The sequence below is a fragment of the Carassius carassius genome, chromosome 33 (genome assembly GCF_963082965.1).
Source record: "Carassius carassius chromosome 33, fCarCar2.1, whole genome shotgun sequence".
Taxonomy (NCBI): domain Eukaryota; kingdom Metazoa; phylum Chordata; class Actinopteri; order Cypriniformes; family Cyprinidae; genus Carassius; species Carassius carassius.
In genome coordinates, this window is record NC_081787.1 from 14,487,388 (window position 1) to 14,507,333 (window position 19,946).

A 19,946-nucleotide genomic window follows, 5' to 3' on the forward strand; every position below is an offset into this window, starting at 1 on the left:
TTTCGGTTCAGTCATGTAAGACACATTAACATTCAGTCCTCACATTCATCTCATTGTTTCTATAATGATGCTACTTGAAGTGCATTCTAAAGCGAATCAATAATTGCAGAATCTTGCAGGTGACTGTAGAACTGCAAAAATCTGCATCTGCACCAATATGTGTTTAAATGCAAAGCTAAATTCAGCATTTTAGAGATGACTTTATGTTTTCTTCAAAATAATGACTCATTCACAAACTATGCTGCAAATATCGAAATATTAAAGTAAGTTTTGTTCTGTTCTTCACACAAAGTTATCATATGCCTTCAGAAGACTTGGAATATAGCAGCACCTTCAGTCCTCTTTCACCTAAATTATTAACACAGGAGCATCATAATGGTTTGAAATGAAATTTATATGTAAGATATATATATATATATATATATATATATATATATATATATATATATATATATATATATATATATATATATATATTGTTTGTTTTTTTTCCAGTGTTTGGTAGTTTTTGTGATACCCAACTGTTGAAGTAGTGGCTGGGTCGGCTCACCGACCACTGAAAGTGGTTATGATATTAACTCTTGCTTTCTTACAGCTATCTGAAAATGCAATCATACCATAAGAGCAAGTGGTAGTCTTCTCTTTGTCTGGATTCGTTTTAATCAGGAACAGGCAAGAGCAGAAAGGAAGGTTGGAAGGAGCAAGCTGGAGCTGGTTCTTAACCTTTCTCGAAGTAACAGCTGCCTTCTGGGGATTTAGACTTTGATGCCAAGCGAGCGTTTCCCAAGAATGTCATCCCTAATTGCCTCCCGAATCCATCTCACTCTGTGTTCAGCTTGCCAGACTGTGTGGAGATGTGGGATTTGCCACAGGCTTTCTCATCTTCTGCTGATGCTGGATTTGAATTTTTGTTTGTAGACGAACATGAAGAAAAAGCAGTCACTCAGCATCGAGCAGAATTGTTAATACCTCAAACAATGTTCAGAACTTTTCCTATAAACTGATGCTTATACAAAGGTAGACAAGTGTTTGTTGATGTTGATGGGTTTTTTTTTTTCTGTTGTTACTTCATGTGTAGTTCAACAACTCCAATGAGATTGAAGACAGCTTTGTTACAACTGTAATGTGTTTTGTTAAGCTTGTGCAACAATTGGAGCTTGTGCACATTTGTGTGAACCATGTCTGTGTGAGGCTTATTGAAATGGTTTATGGGAAATTATAATATTAAGCAGACAAAAGCAGATTAATCCATCCAAAATGCATCCATACCAAAAAGAATAAAAAAAAAATGGTGCAATAAAACGTAATTTTCAGAATTGCTATGCAGAACATAAGACGGAGTTATGTGCAGAATAGAATGTTACTGTTCAAAAATGTTCTGCTTCAAATTAAGTATTTCTACTTAAGTATAATCAAAGTGACTGTACAAGTAATTTCAATTTTATTAAATTACTTAAAAATCAGATATTAATCTTGTAACATTTAAAAAAATAAATAGAAATTGGTTAAATTAATTTGACAAGTTAAAAGTAATGGAAGAACATATGTTGCCATGATTATCTGATACTTTTCTTCAATTCACTATTGTTGTAGTATTGGCAAATTTTCTGTTGAATTTTCTGTGAACACCTGAATGAGCAACCAAAGCATATGAAATACACTTGACTTTCTGTTAAGTGTGATGAATGAACTACAAGTAAATACAGATTTTTTTTTTATCTTCAGACTTTTGAAGGTTGCAGCATTTCTATGATTACAAAATATATATATATATAATGTTGTTGACCATCACTGTGTATATTTTGATTATACACACTGGTAGGCCTTTAGGGGAAGGCCCTTTGTCTCTCCGGTGTGAATCACTAAATATTCATGGCCATTGTCTCGCACTCACATACAGCCTTTCTGACACAAAACATGTCTTACAAAATTTAAATCAATATATTGCTGGTTTTTTATTTTTATTTTATTTTTATTTTTTTGTGAATGAGCAGTGTCACACAAAGAGCAAAAACTCTAGTCTACCACATCCAATTCTCAAAAGTCATGTGGACAAATATTCTCTATATGTTTCATGGCCTTATTTCAGTGACTTAAAAACATTTAGAGTTTTTCACTAACCCCGCATAAACATGGTTTTCTCAAAAACACTAACATGTGTATTCATGTTGCTTACATATTACCGTTGCAGTTTGTGCTAAATACAGTGTGTAGTGTACATGTACTGTACAAATTTCAGGGCATATTAAAACTTCTCCAGGGCTCCAAAACCCCCTCAGACCCCAGAGGGTTAAATAGCATTATACATGTCAGAATATCAAGGGTTACTACTTTAAATGTCAATGACCATCATTGTATTTGCAGCACATTTTCTAAACACAACAGAAAGGACTATATAAGTGCAAGATGTTAAGTATAAGATCAATGCTTTCTTTTGAACAAACGTAATGCTACTGCTAAATAGTTGTTGAATAACCTTTTTTCCTTTGTCTAGCTTTGAAAAGTTTGTCTTGTACAAACCATTTTGCATGCATGTAAATATTGGTAAATATAGGCTTCCTCTGTTAAATAATTGTGCAATTATACACTTTATACATGAAACAACTTCAAATATGACAATGCATGTATTGTGTTTGTTTGAAATTATGTGGATACATGACATTGAAGCTAACAATAGGGAAGACAAAATAAGATAGTAAAAGATATCTCTTCAACATCTCAAGTATTTCTCCTAGACAGAAATGAGGTTACTTTAACATCAAATGGAGACTTATGTTCGAGTCTCCTGCTCCTCTCACTTGTCTCCTGAGACAAAAAATTGTCTCACAATGGTCTCTTCTAAAGTTTTGGAAGAGATCTCATTATCATCACACACTGTATTCAGATTTTTCTCCTAAACTTAAAACTCTGGTGGTCATACTGTATGTTTGTCTCCTCCCATGTTTCAAACAAGATCTCACACTGTGCTCAGAAATGTCTTAGCTAGAGACACTGAGGGTCTCATATTTGTCTCCTTAAGTTTTAGATCTCAACCACTTTACATAGTGTGCAGCAAGTCAAGTCAACTCAAGTAAAAAATCCATAAATTCCTATATTAAGAGGGAAATTATGCCGAAATAAGGATAACATTACTTTTAATTGTTAACACATAAGAATAGAATAGAATAGAATAGAATAGAATAGAATAGAATAGAATAGAATAGAGCTGCAGAGTTTATGTGCATAGGACACATCATTTGTTGCTGCAAATACTAATGTACCCGATGCTTTATGAAAACTGAGTTACTTATATTAAATGGCCTATGACTCAATCTTTAACTAATTTGATTATTAATAGCTACATATTATATGGTACAAACAGGGCTTAATTTGTGCCGGAACAAGCCGGATCCGGATCCGGCATCTCCGAAATCCGATCCGGCACCTCATTTTGGCGGATCCCCCTCCTCCAGGGGCGGCATTTCCGTATGGCAGACAGAGAATAGCCGTGAAAAATTAATATCTCTATTATAATTCGTTATTATTATTTTAAATCACTGGGTTTTAGAAATATTTCATCAATGATATTTGATGAAATTTTTTTATTTTAAAGGAGCTTGTAAAACGTCGTAATGCCATTGGATCCTCAAGCTCTCGCGAAACCTCGTGTACATACTTGTACTCGAAGATACTTGTGTACATTTTAAATATCCTGCTGTGCATAAGTGCTTAATCGTTTATATCATGAGATTTTGGCTAAGTGTATTAAACAACAAGAAAAAACTAAGCGCCCATATAGCAACAATAAACGTTATATCCTAACCTGTAAAAGGTGATGATAGCATATAATGCACTGCACTTTCCTCAGATGCGGACAAAACTCAGATCTCCTCATTCACCGGCCAAAAACCTTCTTAACTCCATTTGAGCTTGTTTTTCATATAACCTGATGTTAATTGCACGTGTCTGATACAACACCAACACTGACGACGCAGTGTTGTTTAATTATTGATTTTCCGCCTTTTCTTTCTTTTCCCTCCTGTGTTTTATTAGTGTGCAATGAAAAGGTTTTATTTGTCAAACGCCATCAGACATTATATTGTTTGTATTTGTATGCTTAAAAAAAAAACTATGAAAAATAACTTGTATATTATACTCGCAAGGCAGCTTTATACGCGCGAGCTTTGGATGTGACCCAGGGCACATAGCCTACTGTACAGCCTGTGGAGCACGCGAGTACAAAATGGCTTAAAATACTTAAAAGGTGTTCAAATTATACATTTTTGTGACAATACAACAATTACCTGTTTAGTTTATGATATTCGAAGGCTGTTTTCGAATGACTGATTTCATCTAATAGTTTGTGTTGATTTATTTTATTAATCAAACCTATGTTGAATAAATGCAGGAATTTCCCTCATTATAAACTTGAAAGCTGCAAGAATTATTAAAACCATGCGATATAGCTATACACCCACAGAAATTTAGGACCTGATTAAATAGCTATAACTAAATTCAACAACTTTTTCAAAACGTTTTTAGTCCTGGAAATTGTTGTTTTCAAATCGCATGGCATTTCCATGTTATTCATGTCCTTACAGACTAAATGCAACTGGTGCATGCTCTTAACATCACTTAAACTGATCCACCAATGTGATTGCGCATATGTTCCATTACCTCTCCCTCCTGTAATCACATGCCGGATCCGTAACACCGCTTTATTCAGGGACCTCGCAATTTACAAATTAAGCACTGGGTACAAATGTTTGAGCTCATATTGAGACATTTGACTTGGGGCACCCTTTGTAAAAACTGTTGAGATCATTTCTGAAATTTAAAGGAGACAAATGTGAGAGATCCAGTGTTTCTTTCTATAAGGGAAAAATCTGAGCACAGTGTCTGATAATGATGATGACCTCTTTTCATCTTTCTATCTTAAAGGAGACCATTGTGAGAAGCAGAAGACTCAAGCAGAAGTCTCCATTTGATCTTAAAGTAACCTAATATCTGTCTAGGAGAAATGTCTGAGATGTTGTAGAGATCTCACTTTTGATTTTTCTTTCCTCAGGGTTGATTCAACAAAAGTTAATAATTAAAGTCAATAATCGATCTATGTCGGTCTCATTACTACCTTTTTTTATTTTTTTCATAAACATCGTCTTCATTTAGAGAAAATGTATTAGGTTTCCCCAGAATCCGTTATTTATTTGTCATTTGGTTTCTGTGAGAGAAACAAGATGGGCATACATAATTCTCATCCTCTTGTGATGCCTTTTGTCTCTCAGTCTAATTTAATTCCCCATTAAAATTAGTGATGGTGGGCAGTGAAAGAATCACTTTAGTTTCAGCCGCTCTCTTACTCTTCTCACTGTTCATCCAGACTCATTAAACCAGTCCGACTCCTGACCTGGTTTGACCAGCCCCTTCCAAGACACTAATGACTTTAATCAACACTGCCTGCGTGATATACTGTAAGACTCTGATAAGTAACATTATTTTCAACCAAAGCTAACCCTAACTTTGAACATTGCAGGAAATATACCTGTAACCGAAAAATTATGCTTAGCTACTTAAAAATCAGGGTTTGTATGTAAATAAAAGCTATAAATCTTTTATAAGTGTTGGCATGCCTTCCCATAGCCTGATAAATGTAATTGCTAATCCTAATCTAATTTAGTCAAGTAATAAAACTCCATAATGGATAGAATTCTACTGTTATTCAGTCTTCAATTAACATTCCTCCTCTGTGGCATTTAGACTTCGGCTTTTGATGGGTCTGGCTGGATTGAGTTCAACAGATTTCATAACAGAGATTGGTGTGACTGTCAGAATTAACACCTTTTTATCAGCCATGACAACCAGAGATGAACTCGAGAAAGAAAGAAGTCTGCCTTCAATATGGCAAAGACACACAAATCCAGTTCCATGCTGTTTATTTATAACAGTTAACAGCTGTTCGCATGTCTAGATGTTTCATTTATTTTTACCTTAAGATGCAGAAAGGCTGCATTCTGTGATCTATGTTCTGTGATCTACAATTATACCTGCTACATTGCCCTATTAATGCGACAAACTGAATACTTTTTCTTCTCATTGCCACTGACAGTGGAGATTTGGACTAAATTATTTTAAATCTTCTTATAGAAACAATGATGCTGAGGCAGATCAGACAATTGTGCCGAAACTGAGATAATTGTAGGGTATAAAAAAGATAGCTTATTAAACGGCTTATGATTTTGACCAGTGACAGAGTTAGTAGGAGGAGAAACAGGAGTCTATTACATTTATTATGTTTATTACACATGAAACAAATAAGGGGTTTGAATTACACTAATTTAGGGCCATTTAGGACAAAACATCAGTGACAGAGTCAGACTTCTGCTGCTCTATAAAAATGAAATATGAAATATCTGACCTTTGGTTTAACGTGTTTAGTGCTATTAAATTAGGCCATACATTCCTTCTCTGTTTCACACTCTCCTTTCTGTCTCAGGCAAAGGGCAATTGACTTAATTTACAGCTCTCATTTGTCAGTACAGTGTTCTCCATTAAAACTGTTTATAGTGCAGTGGCTGAAACATTTAAAGATGAATAGGAGAAGCATACTAGAGGAAATATTCATATTCATTTATCTCTTAACACATGGCATTAAAGGGTGTCACCGAGGTAAACATGTTGGCAAAACAAATGAGTCATTAAATACTGCACAACAGCTAAATCTATACTGTGCCAGTAGTAATTATGATGCTGCTTATGTCATGATGATTTATGACTTTGACCTTTGACCTTTTGACAGGTTGAACTTCCGGTGACCTTATGATGGATGGGTTGAACTTCCGGAATGAGTTCAGGGGCTAACCTATGACCGTTTCCCACGCATCGATCATGCGGTTTTGACAGAAAGTTTTACCCTATTGACTTAGTTAGTACTAAATTATAGTTTTTGACGGCTAGTTTAAACGGTAAAGGAAACACTCCCCACGCATCGATCAAGTGGTTTTGACAGAAAGTTTTACCCTATTGACCTAGTTAGTACTAAATTAAAGTTTTTGACGGCTAGTTTAAACGGTAAAGGAAACACTCCCCACGCATCGATCAAGTGGTTTTGACAGAAAGTTTTACCCTATTGACTTAGTTAGTACAAAATTATAGTTTTTGACGGCTAGTTTAAACGGTAAAGGAAACACTCCCCACGCATCGATCAAGTGTTTTTGACAGAAAGTTTTACCCTATTGACCTAGTTAGTACTAAATTATAGTTTTAGGAAACCCTCCCGATGCATCGATCATGTGGTTTTGACAGAAGCTGTTTGAAGTTTGTGTCAGTTAGCTTGTTTGAAGTTTATCCCAGTTATACGGTTATGTGTGTGTGTGTGTGTGTGTGTGTGTGTGTGTGTGTGTGTGTGTGTGTGTGTGTGTGTGTGTGTGTGTGTGATTATATGGCTTCTCCACCCTCCCATTACATTCCTGAGCAGTGTATAAATGGGATCGGTGTGTTCTACGTTTATATATAAAACCTCCTATAATTTATATAATATTTATATAATTTATATAATATAATTAATTATCATGCTAAGGTTGAAAAACATTTCAGTTATTTCACATTCATATATAAAAACATTATATCATTTATATAATATAGTAATTATCATGCTAAATTTGAAAACATTTTAGTTATTTCACATTTATATATATATATATATATATATATATATATTTATATATATATATATATATATATATATATATACATATATATATATATATATATATATATATATATATATATATATATATATATATAACATTATAGAATTTATATATAAAACATTATAGAATTTACTAAAACAATTAAAGGTTTAAAACACACTTTAGTTATTTCATATATGTGACATTCAGTTATCTCACATTTATATATAAAACATTCTATAATTTATATAATATAATTTATATAATATAATAATTATCATGCTAAAGTTGAAAACATTTTAGTTATTTCATATACGTGACATTCAGTTATTACACATTTATATATATATATATATATATATATATATATATATATATATATATATATATATATATATATATATATATATATATATATATATATATATATATATATATAATTTGTATGATATAATTAATTATCATGCTAAGGTTGAAAAACATTTCAGTTATTTCACATTTATATATAAAACAGTCTATAATTTATATAATATAATAATCATCATGCTAAAGTTGAAAACATTTTAGTTATTTCACATTTATATATAAAACATTCTATAATTTATATAATATTTATATAATTTATATAATATAATTAATTATCATGCTAAAGTTGAAAAACATGCCGTTCTTTATATTCTATCTTTTATATAATATACATAATCTAAAAGCAATTTAACTAAGGTTGAAAAACTTTGTGTTCTTTTAAAAAGGTTATAAATGAAACGTTTCTAAAAAATATACCGAAACCGACTGTTTTAAATAAAACAAGATCCATTTTTTTAGGGGGCAGAAGAAGCTGTTTTCACATCAGCTTTGATCCTGACCCTCTGTGTCCCACTGTCTACGTCTGCACGCTACAGTGCACACTCGTCCGAATTTACTACAAAATCACAATATCTTCAAAGCCATTGCTAATTAAAACTAACGTATCTCACGCAGGAGTACCGTGTTTTGACAGTTTTCTGACGGTTCACCTATGAATTACGGTTGGTGCGCGGCTAGCATCTCTTGTACCCCTCTCTCTCTCCCTCTCATACATTCATTCGTCTCCAAGTCTTATTTTCTTCTTTTAATGAATATAAACACATTATACATTCGCAAACAATATAAAACAAAACATTTACATTAGTTTTAGTCATCACTAAAAATATACATTTTACCAGGATCGGGGAAAAAATATATAATTGAACACAATGAAGAATATGGTCTATTGAGGAACCCGGATGTGTCGTTGACACAATTCAGTTAAATTCATTTCACATTAATCGTTGCAAAACATTTTCTATATTATATTTAAAACCTTTTATATCCATCTTTATATCATATCTTTTTTCAGTTTAACCGTACACCTACAGTACCACCACACACTAAAATGCTGCATGCACGTACATTTTTTTAATTAAATTTAGTTTTTAAGCGATCTGAATTGTGACTACCCTATACATTTAATCATAAACCACACGTACCGTGTTATATCACTATAATATCCATTCCACTATACAATTTTGTATTCTGATAAACCAAATAAACAAGCGGACATACGCATGAACATATCAAGTTAAAAAGAGACTTATCTCTATTTTAAAAAATATGAAAAAATAAATAAATAAAATTATATATGACAACGTGTTACTAAACCAGAACACACGTTTTAAACAAGTATTCATCATGTTTATAAAACACATCGCAGTAACAGACATGTTACTAAACCAAACCAAATCATTTATCATACATTTTTAATCATGTCTTCAACATATACTTATAACACCAATGTCTGGGGGAGGGCAAAATACCTCCAGTCACCCCAAAACCCACTCAGACTCCAGGGGTTAAAGAATATGGAAATAAATAATTATATAATGACATCATCATCATAAAGCAATTCATTAAACAAAAAAAGTATAACTTAAAAAAAAGATCACTTATTTTAAATGTGATAGCATAGTATATAAAATAAACATTTCTGATGATACATATAAAAAATATCCCTTACATTTTTTTAGACCGGGGAGAGATGTCCAAACATGAATGAAATATCCCAAAATAAAATAATACGACTTAAAAAAATAAAAGTAAAATGTTTAAATCATAAACAGAATCTCACAGGTCCAAGTTGGGGTATTCTCCTGTATGTGAGACCTGAGGGGGGTGCTTCACACACCCCGCGCGTGGCGAGGGTGGAGTTCTAGTCCGCATGATCTAAGCCAGAGGGGTACATTATTTCAAAGTTAACATTAATGTAATGTTTGAATAATCAGTACCCTCACTACATCTGATGTAATTCATTACATCTGTTTAAATGTTTCTTAATTCAACAAAATGATGATATATATTTCCTAAAATATTTAGATTTTTATATAATATTATATAATAATTATTTATGTCATATCATATATATATAATTATATTATATTAGATGCGTTATGCATTAATCACTTTAGATTCTTTAAAGTTCTTATTTTTTGCATGATCTTCAAAGTTTTTAATACCATCTTTCTGTCTCCCTCTCCCTCTCTCACACGGACACACTGACACACACACACACACACACACACACACACACACACACACACACACACACACACACACACACACACACAGACAATGAAACATGATGCCAAAGTCTTTCTGTATGTTTTAAAAATAAAGCTAAAAATATTGATTTTGCTTTAAATGTATGCTAAATTTGTTTGTCGCAGCATAGACTGTGAAGTTTAGATGAAGTTGATTGATCTTTTAGAAGAATTCTTTCAGAGAAAGACCCTCGATCATATTCACCCATTAAAGATGGTTCAGGAGAGATGGGTTTCTGGACCCACGCATCCTAGAGATGTAATTTATGTGCGTTGCTACGGTCGTAAACCTTTCACATATCTACGGTACTTCCAGACACAGAGCAGGAAAGACATTTGCAGGGCCTCTGTTTAACCGTTCCAAAATACCTCCATTTAAAAGCAAAATTAAAATATAAAAATGACCGCCTGTACAGCTGTAGTTCTATTTTATATTAAAAGTATCCTTACTATCCATATTATATTCTTTATTTAAAACGATATATTTAACCGGCAGTATCCCCCCAACGTGTTTTCCATCAGTTGTTTGGCCTTCGGGCTTTTTACGTAGTGCTTTTCTGTTACTGTAAGATCGCTTTACACTAGTGTAATGAAAGTTAACTTTTCTTAAAGTTTATAGTTGTATTTTACTGTATCCGCATCCTTCTATCCTGTAGATTGTATGCATACTGTAAAATAACAAATATACATTTTGCTTAAAGTCAGTAAAATAATTACACCTACAATTTGAAACGTGTTTAAACACATTGTGTGTCACTAAAGCAAGGCACGGCGTCTATCGTCTTATTTTTTTAAATAACCTGATGACCAGCATTGTTTCTTCATATAATTTATGCCCCCGAGTGCTTTTCTCACACGAGTAGAAAACTCTTTCTCTTTGGATGTGTTTGGCAGAAACATAATTTCTACATCAGAAATTTTTTTAAATGTACGACTGAACTTTTCTCATTCGACAGAAATACTATTTTCAAATTATTTACCCGGCCTATGACACTAGGTGTAAATGTTCTTACCTAGAACAGAAAACATACGCTTTGATTATTTTGTAGGCATCGTGTAATGTTAAATGGTTTACTAAAAAAATTAAAGCACCGGCAGCTGTGATTTTCAAAATGAAAGACATGTACGAGCTAAGGATGTGTCAACTATTATCATCATTTCCTTTTGACCCGGATAATACGGTAATTAATTTTCTATGCGAGTGACACAATATACAGTTCTCATACTATTGGTGTAAATAGCCGTGCTAAAACATTTATGACTATTTTTGCAGGCCAGCAGATCATGTCAAGGGTGTTTCACATCTAAGAATCACAATGTTTTGTAAATGACATTTTTCTTACACCTCGAGATTTAACCGTATCAAGATTTTGGGCGACCGTTCGCAATTTCATCATTTCGTCATCGTAATAGGAATAAATGAAAATTAAGAAATTAAGTTACAGTTTTTCTCTTCGAGATATTTCTTTTAGCGCAACTTCGTGTCTGTCCAAAAAGTGTGATCGCATGAAGCATCGACGCAAAAATGAAGTCTAGCTGTTTTACACTTAAAACTATTACAACATCAAACGTTACACTCGTTTAAGTTTCCACACTCTTGTTGAGATACATTTTTTTATCCATAGCCTTTCGTGTATTCGAGCGACCAAATCACTAAGAAAGACAGTATAGCAAGAAAACTAACGTTTACAACGCATATAGAATTTAGGTTTTTTTTTTTTATTTGTAAATGATATTTTTATTACTCCGTTAGATTTAGTCATCGTGTTCGGATAGCTGATGACACAATTCACATTCTGTTTAAGACTCCTGTAAGTTCATGCTAACTCTCGCGTGGGAAAGAGAGCGGGGTGAGCGCATTCTATTCATTTAAGAACAATTATTAAACATTTGCCCAAACTTTTTTATTATTTTGACAAAACACGACGACATTAAAGATTGTTATCAGTTCCTACGGCCACCTTCTTTGATTCAAATAAAGCAACATCTCTGGTGTACGTGTGTATGTGCTAAACATCTTTGCTTTTCCACTTCTGACAGATTTGTTAGATGGGCTACCGTTGTAATACAAACACATTTGAGAACTACGATGTTCTCACTTTTGTAACGGTTATAGAAAAATGCCATACACACTTTTGCATTTCATAATTCAGTGATTTTAGCTGTAATGAGCACATGAGACAAAAATTGTCAATGTGTGACTCGTAAACATGAATAATTTTATTTATTTATTTATTTTTACCAGAGATAGTCGACCGATCTGTTGACACGTTGTTTTGCAGTTTTCTGATGAAGAGTTTTCTCTGACCGCGGTCAAACATACACTGCCTGTTCATAGGAATTTTACAGCATAAAAATATCACCCCTACATCTAGAGCTCTTGTTCATATAGCCGATGACGACGTTCACATTTTACTCGTCGTACTCGTTTCAACATTTCCGCTTGACATTAAAGAGTAGACCTATGCGTACGCCCCTTCGGTCGTAAGCATTATCATCTACCGCGTGCTGAGATTTTTCTGCTTTGTCCACTTTTGACGGATTTGCTAGAGGGACTATGTCACCTCGTTGTAACGTGATTACGTTTAAGATCCATAAGATTGCACTACATTCACCTGAAAAGGTTATAGACATACTCTTTTATACAGGAAAACGCGTATCAGAATAACAAATACCTAATAGTGAAATCCAGTATTCTAAACTATTGTGAAAGTTTTAATGCAACTCTGTAAATAGCTTTTTTTTTTCTACTACTGTATACATTATTGTTTGGTTGTCTTTGTACGGTATTTCAATCAATAAACCACTGTTGATAAGTCGTTCATTTAAGTGAGAGACGGGATGATTTTGACTGTTTCAGTCATTCATCGTGTTTAAGGTCTGATCCGGAAACTGCGCTACGACTGGAACTGCGCTCTGTCACGTCTAAATAACCCGTTGTTCTTTAAGAAAACACGAGGCGAGCAGTTTCTGACATCTATTAATTCACTTCATTTTTTCACAACCGCAAATGTTTTGTTTAGCATACATATTAGTTTTAGTCAGTTACATAGGCGTCACGCATGAATTTTATAGTTATTTTAAATAATTATGATAGAGTTACAGGTTTAGGTTAGTGTGGCGCCTGTAAGCGGTGAAAACTTACTTGTTACTCAAACAGCCCATAGCGTTATCTTTTAACAAACTATTGTATTGCGCGTTACTAAGACAAAATCTGTAACAGCGTTCATTAATATGTTGAAATGAAAATAAACATACAAAACTTTATAATGACCGCGAGTTTAGTATAGCCTAACACCGCATAGACAAATGTTTGTTCTAACTCTTTCGCCCTAAAATTGCGAGATTTCTTGACTTTGCCGTGTTTAACGGACTCTAGATCTCTTCCCGTAGCGAACTGTAAACCACACACTTTCTCATTGCATTACGCTAAGAAAACAGCACATGGTTAAAGCTATTACACCATAAACTGTCTAAAGTTGTTAATGTACAAGCACAGTAAACTATTTCTACAAAAAATATCATCGCACCACAGTTTTGTTTTTTTTTTTTGCGTATGATACATCGTTCAACAATACTTTTGCACACTCATTCGACTGTATTTATTACCACCGTTCTCACGTTCCTGCTGTTCATAATGTATATATAATCCTTCATTGTATTCATATTTATATTCTGTATATACTCCGATCGATATTGTACGTATATAGCAACTACACTGTACTTTCTGTATGTCATAGCTTTACTTACTCTGCACTTTTATGAATATAAAACACTATATTCTCGCGCTTCTGGTTAGATGCTAACTGCATTTCATTAGCTCTGGACTTGTACTCTGCATAATGACAATATAGTCGAATCTAATCTAAACAAGTACAATCGTACGCTTCCAGGACTTTGCTCATTCTTTCTGTTTAAATTTGTTTAAACGGACTTTCACATTCTTATTTTCACCAACTAAGTGTAATTTCCTAGGCCTCGCGGATTGTTTTTCTAGTTTTGCCATCAACCCCTTTGTTCATACGCAGCGATATCTCTGTGAATCTGCTTGATTTCATAAAATATTTTATCTCTTACGTTTTATCATTATACTATCCTAGTTTATATCAGATACAAGTTTGTTTCTTCATATTTCTCTTACATCTACTCCCGTCCATTCTACTCCGTTAGAGTATCCACGACTGTATACTCATTTTTAAGTCTCTTCGAACGTATGCTAAATCATTAAAATCCAAAAAATGAACTCGGTGAAAGAATATACAGTGAAGGGATTCAAACTTTTATTTCAACAATACAGTGTTGAATTTACATGCATACAATGAAGTAATGAAGAAAGTGATCAAATTGCAGAGGTGGAAAGAGTACAAAAATATTCTACTCAAGTAAAAGTACCATTACATTAATGAAATTTTACTTAAGTACAAGTAAAAGTACCAGTCTAAAAATCTACTCAAGTAAAAAGTAGCTCATTTAAAATTTACTCAGAGTAAAAATTACTTAGTTACATTTTAACAGTGGGAGGGAGTCAAAAATGGGACAGGCCAAGGGTGTCAAACTCAGTTCCTGGAGGGTCACAGTCCTGCACAGTTTAGATATAACCCTAATTAAACACACCTGATCCAGCTAATCTAATCATTTAGGTTTTATTTGAAAACTACATGATATGTGTGCTGGAGCAGGGTTAGAACTAAACTCTGCAGGGCTACGGCCCTCCAGGAACTGAGTTTGACACCCCTGGGATAGGTCTATTAATCTCAAACTACAACCCGAATTCTGGAAAAAAGTTGGAACGTTTTTTAAATTTTAATAAAATGAAAACTAAAGGAATTTAAAATCACATGAGCCAATATTTTATTCACAATAGAACATAGATAACGTAGCAAATGTTTAAACTGAGAAATTTTACACTTTTATCCACTTAATTAGCTCATTTAAAATTTAATGCCTGCTACAGGTCTCAAAAAAGTTGGCACGGGGGCAACAAATGGCTAAAAAAGCAAGCAGTTTTGAAAAGATTCAGCTGGGAGAACATCTAGTGATTAATTAAGTTAATTGATATCAGGTCTGTAACATGATTAGCTATAAAAGCTTTGTCTTAGAGAAGCAGAGTCTCTCAGAAGTAAAGATGGGCAGAGGCTCTCCAATCTGTGAAAGACTGCGTAAAAAAATTGTGGAAAACTTTAAAAACAATGTTCCTCAACGTCAAATTGCAAAGGCTTTGCAAATCTCATCATCTACAGTGCATAACATCATCAAAAGATTCAGAGAAACTGGAGAAATCTCTGTGCGTAAGGGACAAGGCCGGAGACCTTTATTGGATGCCCGTGGTCTTCGGGCTCTCAGACGACACTGCATCACTCATCTGCATGATTGTGTCAATGACATTACTAAATGGGCCCAGGAATACTTTCAGAAACCACTGTCGGTAAACACAATCCGCCGTGCCATCAGCAGATGCCAACTAAAGCTCTATCATGCAAAAAGGAAGCCATATGTGAACATGGTCCAGAAGCGCCGTCGTGTCCTGTGGGCCAAGGCTCATTTAAAATGGACTATTTCAAATTGGAATAGTGTTTTATGGTCAGACGAGTCCAAATTTGACATTCTTGTTGGAAATCACGGACGCCGTGTCCTCCAGGCTAAAGAGGAGGTTATCAGCATGTTATCAGCGTTCAGTTCAAAAGCCAGCATCTCTGATGGTATGGGGGTGCATAAGTGCATACGGTATGGGCAGCTTGCATGTTTTGGAAGGCTCTGTGAATGCTGAAAGGTATATAAAGGTTTTAGAGCAACATATGCTTCCCTCCAAACAACGTCTATTTCAGGGAAGGCCTTGTTTATTTCAGCAGGACAATGCAAAACCACATACTGCAGCTATAACAAAAGCATGGCTTCGTCGTAGAAGAGTCCGGGTGCTAACCTGGCCTGCCTGCAGTCCAGATCTTTCACCTATAGAGAACATTTGGCGCATCATTAAACGAAAAATACGTCAAAGACGACCACGAACTCTTCAGCAGCTGGAAATCTATATAAGGCAAGAATGGGACCAAATTCCAACAGCAAAACTCCAGCAACTCATAGCCTCAATGTCCAGACGTCTTCAAACTGTTTTGAAAAGAAAAGGAGATGCTACACCATGGTAAACATGCCCCGTCCCAACTATTTTGAGACCTGTAGCAGAAATCAAAATTGAAATGAGCTCATTTTGTGCATAAAATTGTAAACTTTCTCAGTTTAAACATTTGCTATGTTATCTATGTTGTACTGTGAATAAAATATTGGCTCATGTGATTTGAAAGTCTTTTAATTTTCATTTTATTAAAATTTAAAAAACGTCCCAACTTTTCTACAACAATTTGGGTTGTAGTTGTTTTTAATTAAAGGAATCAGTTATTTAGAATAATAATACATTTGGGCTGTTGCCAGGGAAATCAATATCAACAAACTCATCTTTTAATGCAGAGGAAATGCAGAAGATTCATTGGAAGTGGCATTTAGATGTTTCACACTGTGTAGTGCTGGACAAGAATGCATTTAACCTGCAGTTACAAATGCATGAATAATGTTTTGATATACAAGACATAAAATGTTGAATACTCATTTGAAATGATAAGAAATTAATTATTTAAAAAAATCAAAAGATAGCCTACTTTAAATGTGAAATTAAAATGGCCAGTATGTGTCAGCAAGTCACTGTTAATAAGTGAGTCATTGCGATTGAACCAAATCATTTAAACGTTTGATTCATTCAGAAACGAAACACTGTCACGTTGCTCAGAGACGCAAAACTGTGCTTTGGTGGCGGTGTTTGGAATTATTTTCTGTTGTAGAAATAGAGCTAAAAAAGGCAATATGGTGTCTAAAACGCAAGTCTCGTAATTAACTTGTTTACTGAACTGTTATATATATGTATGTATATATTCATGATGATTTTTGGAGGAAAAGATAGAATTCTTTGTGTGATTTTGATTTAATATATGAAATTATATAAATATGGGAATTTTCTGCCCCTATATCTTTAATTTTGTGATCATTCTAAATGCATTTTAGGAGACTGAATCACACAGTGAAAGAACGCACTATAAATGCGCGCGCACATCATTAAAACAAAAATAGCACACTCCTCACCACTGTCTTTTTGGCTAATTTGTGCAAAACCTCTTGCTAAAATGTCAAAGCTTCATTTTAACCACCAATGCAACGATGCAATTATTTAGCCTACCTCTTCTTGCGAAGGGTTGATGTCTTGTCGAGATTTTATAAGCTGCTAGTTTGGTCTTCCTAGGAAAGTACAGCTCACACTGCATAATAGAGCATACATATGGCCATGGGTTCACTTCATTTCCTTCGGGTTCAACTTCAGAAAATATGACGGGGTTTCGTTTTCAGCGGTGTCTGCACCACTAACGCCTGTTTTGTCCGTCTGCATCTTTCTTGCGATTTTAGTGCCAGTTTGCCCTCCTGCCCATTATTTACTGCCCATTATTTACTCCCCCGTTCCAGGGGGCGATTTATTTTTTTTATTTTTATTTATTTTTTTACTCAGTAATTAATGTGTTTTAAAATGTAGCGAAGTACAATACTTCAATCAAAATATACTTAAGTAAAAGTAAAATTACAAATTTAAAAAATTACTTTAAAAAGTATTAGTACACAAAAAAGCTACTCAATTACAGTAACGCGAGTAAATGTAATTCGTTACTTTCCACCTCTGTCAAATTGTTATTACAAATAATAGTGATGACATCACAAGTTATCTAGCCAGAAAAGAAAATCTCGGCAGGCCCTCAAGTTTTGTTCTATTATGAAATTTACGACGGTTTCAATAATTTCATGTATCGCGAACCCATAATGTTTAGCGACTAACATCACACACAAATCCGTTATGCACGTACACAGACAGAGAGTCTCGTTAATGTACATCTCGTCACTACATTCGGCCGTCACATACAGAATCTTTCTGGTCGTTACACAAATCGGCGCCTTGCTGGTCGTATACAAGCTCGACAAATCGGGCCATGGATTATTTTTCAGGCTTCTTACAACGTCCATTTCTTTCTTGAGATTTGTTACGCGCTTGGAATCCGTCGTACAATCATGATTCGGATCAGACGCATCGTCTATGATTTTACGCATCAGATCGATCATTTGCTCTCTGTAACATTGTTTAAACATAGAGTCTATGTTGGCTTTTACAGGACACATCTTTCCTTCGGCACAGCCGCACTCCACTCGCTCATCCGCACCAGCGCTGGTAGTGGCAGACATCCTTTTCAGAATTTATTCCAAGACGTAAACCGAGTGTTTTTAAAATCCACGACGATCCGGGCCTTGTGCAATTTTTTGATCGTTTTGATTGCTGAAGCCGATTCTGTCAGTCCACGTAGATAATGTTTTGATTGACAAGATGTTGAAGTTTGATTGACAAGATGTTCGCGGATCATAAGAAAACCTGCGATAACTGCAGAGTTTATGAGGCCAGCCGCTCACAGGGGATAAAGACTAGCCGTAGTCACGAGGAAGTAGTGGCGGATCTTCTGTACATTCGAACAAAAAATAAAAATGAGCGGTCTTGTTTCTACGTATCAAATGTTGCTTGGTTGATTGTTGAAATGGGGGTGTTGCACACAAAAGCGGAGGAGGGTGAAGGGGGCTTGGTTACGGTTTGACTCGCGAGAAATATGAAGAAACAAACTTGTATCTGATATAAACTAGGATAGTATAATGATATAACGTAAGAGATAAAATATTTTATGAAATCAAGCAGATTCACAGAGATATCGCTGCGTATGAACAAAGGGGTTGACGGCAAAACTAGAAAAACAATCCGCGAGGCCTAGGAAATTACACTTAGTTGGTGAAAATAAGAATTTGAAAGTCCGTTTAAACAAATTTAAACAGAAAGAATGAGCAAAGTCCTGGAAGCGTACGATTGTACTTGTTTAGATTAGATTCGACTTTATTGTCATTATGCAGAGTACAAGTCCAGAGCTAATGAAATGCAGTTAGCATCTAACCAGAAGCGCGAGAATATAGTGTTTTATATTCATAAAAGTGCAGAGTAAGTAAAGCTATGACATACAGAAAGTACAGTGTAGTTGCTATATACGTACAATATCGATCGGAGTATATACAGAATATAAATATGAATGCAATGAAGGATTATATATACATTATGAACAGCAGGAACGTGAGAACGGTGGTAATAAATACAGTCGAATGAGTGTGCAAAAGTATTGTTGAACGATGTATCATACGCAAAAAAAAAAAAAAAAAACTGTGGTGCGATGATATTTTTTGTAGAAATAGTTTACTGTGCTTGTACATTAACAACTTTAGACAGTTTATGGTGTAATAGCTTTAACCATGTGCTGTTTTCTTAGCGTAATGCGATGAGAAAGTGTGTGGTTTACAGTTCGCTACGGCGCGATGAGATCTAGAGTCCGTTAAACACGGCAAAGTCAAGAAATCTCGCAATTTTAGGGCGAAAGAGTTAGAACAAACATTTGTCTATGTGGTGTTAGGCTATACTAAACTCGCGGTCATTATAAAGTTTTGTATGTTTATTTTCATTTCAACATATTAATGAACGCTGTTACAGATTTTGTCTTAGTAACGCGCAATACAATAGTTTGTTAAAAGATAACGCTATGGGCTGTTTGAG